We start from the raw sequence: 2,526 nt of genomic DNA on the forward strand, positions 1-2,526 counted from the left end.
TGTGTGTGTGTGTGTGTGTGTGTGTGTGTGTGTGTGTGTGTGTGTGTGTGTGTGTGTGTGTAAACTGAGTTTTCTCTACAAGGATTATATTCTTTAAACCCATAAAGAAGCTAAAAAGAACATATTTTTGCTTTTGTTTATTGCTAATTTAGCTGTTATGGGGTTAAGATTGTCGGGCTAGATTTGGTTGCTAACGAAATGTAATTTTTTTTTTGAAAGCCTTAGATGGCCAGCTTGATAGTTTAGTGCATTAGCCTGCTGTCTGTTGTGATTGGCGCTATCATTTTTGTCAATCATTGACATTCCTTCGATGTAAGTTTTAAAGCTGTTAATGCTCTTGAAATACGCTAATCCCAATATCATAATCCCTATAAACATTTGTAGTCATGCACCAACTTAAGAAACTAAATCTGTAAAAACGTGAGTCAAACACGGTCGAAACCTAGTCCTCTATAGCAGCTAAATGTTTCTCAATCCCAGTCCTACCTCGTTTTAAGAAAAGGGAGGCCAAATTAAAATAGCCTTAGTTACACTGTTTAAACAAAAGAAGTGATGTCTATGAATGAAATGTCTTTGGTCATAGATCTGCTCAATAAGGCATGACTCGTGGTTAAATATCAGCAACAACAACAGTCACTAAGTCTCTCAAAAGGGTTACTGAGTCTTGACAAGGCGAGTTTGTAAATTAATCTGAACGCAGACAATTTGGTGGAGGTCAAGAATTCGAATCCAGGAAAAAAGTCACCGGAAACTTGTTTTATATATGACTAATATAAAGATCATTATTCCATTATTATATTTAAGATATAAAAGAAGACACCTTATGTTTCATCTACGTGCAATAGTATTATGTGTTGTCATTGTGTACAAATTATGCATTGTCCATTAAGATGTTACTTAAATTACTTACCTAATTACTATTATTTATGGTATTTAATGAAACAACATTTTTCTTGTTTTCAAAGTCAAAATTTTAAGTTCTATCCTAATCTATAATTACTTTGATTATATTTCCGTTTAACAAGAACTCACACCAACAGCGCCGCCACCGCTAAATTATTTTGGTTGAGATTAAAGGGCACTATTTTTGTTAGATTATTCGTTATATAAGGTTTATTTTTGAATTGATATAAATATATGTAATAATATTTTCTTATTCGTAAACATATATTAGTTATAGACAAGGCTGTCATATAAACCGATGCATATGAAATCTCTCTCTCTCTCTCTCTCTCTCTCTCTCTCTCTCTCTCTCTCTCTCTCTCTCTCTCTCTCTCTCTCTCTCTCTCTATCTATCTATTACGGAGGGGGGAGCGCTAAGCAGTGATGAATAAAATTGTAATGTTATTATCAGTCCGAATATGCTTGATGCACGTTGGAGCTGGGGAACATGTTTAATCATCACTGCTTAGCGCTCCCCCTCCATAATATACTTACAGTGATCCCCCGTATAGCACTGCCAGCCATTGTACGGGGACTGGAAAAGCATAAGACAGGTAATCTCTTAATTTGTAGTGTCGTCTGCTTAGTGTCTGCAACCGATGAGAAGATAGCTACTTCTTAATGCTAGCATCTTACAGTCTAGGTAGATGGCGCTGCGAGCTGATCTAGGTGTATACACACCATTTGCCAACAAGCAAGATATATTCTCCGTGACAAAGCGCAGTATTTTATTCCCCAGTTCGATCGTGGATCAAGCATATTCGGAGTGGTAATAACACTACAATATATATATATATCAGTGTGTGTGTGTATGTGTACGTACATGCGTATGTGTATGAATGTGTACATGTGAGCGTAGATGTATATGGAATGATTATTCTTGAAGATTATTCTCGATTTTAATATTCCACACACAAATACATATACATATATATATATATTTACATATTGTATATATATATATATATATATATATATATATATATATATATATATATATATATATATATATATATATATATATATATATATATATATGCATATATATATAAACATATATATATATATATACATATATATATGCATATATATGTATCTGCATGCATATATATATATATTATGTATATGTGTGTGTACATATATCTGTATATGTGCGCACACGCACCCACACCCACGTATATATATATATATACATATATATGTGCATGTATATCACCGCTGATGTAAACACTTGTTTACAGACCATTCGGCGTAGATTGATTCATACGTTTGTTCTTGAAAACGTATGACGTACTTCAGATTAAATTTTCTGTTTAAAGAAAAAATACTTAGAAGCCAGAAACGATAAAAAAAGATAAAAAGGAAGAGGAGAGAGAAAATGAGAAACAGGGAGAAACTGGTATGGAGAGGATGCAAGTGTGTGTGAGTGGGTGGGTGTGTGTGTGTGTGAGAGAGAGAGAGAGAGAGAGAGAGAGAGAAAGAGGGAGATAGAAAGAGGTAGACAGAGAAAGAAAGACAAAGGGAGAAAACGAGCGGCAAGAGAAAGAAAGAGAAAGAGAGAGAGAGAGAGAGAGAAAGAGAGAG

The 2,526-nt window shown here is 34.2% G+C and overlaps 1 protein-coding gene across 2 annotated transcripts in view; it reads right to left on the reverse strand.

Moving 5' to 3' along the window:
• Window positions 1–2,526, reverse strand: part of LOC106870527 (BAI1-associated protein 3) — a 1,007,871-nt gene that overhangs the window by 61,617 nt on the left and 943,728 nt on the right. The gene's annotated exons all lie outside the window — the stretch shown is intronic.

The sequence above is a fragment of the Octopus bimaculoides genome, chromosome 6 (genome assembly GCF_001194135.2).
Source record: "Octopus bimaculoides isolate UCB-OBI-ISO-001 chromosome 6, ASM119413v2, whole genome shotgun sequence".
NCBI classification, from domain to species: Eukaryota; Metazoa; Mollusca; class Cephalopoda; order Octopoda; family Octopodidae; genus Octopus; species Octopus bimaculoides.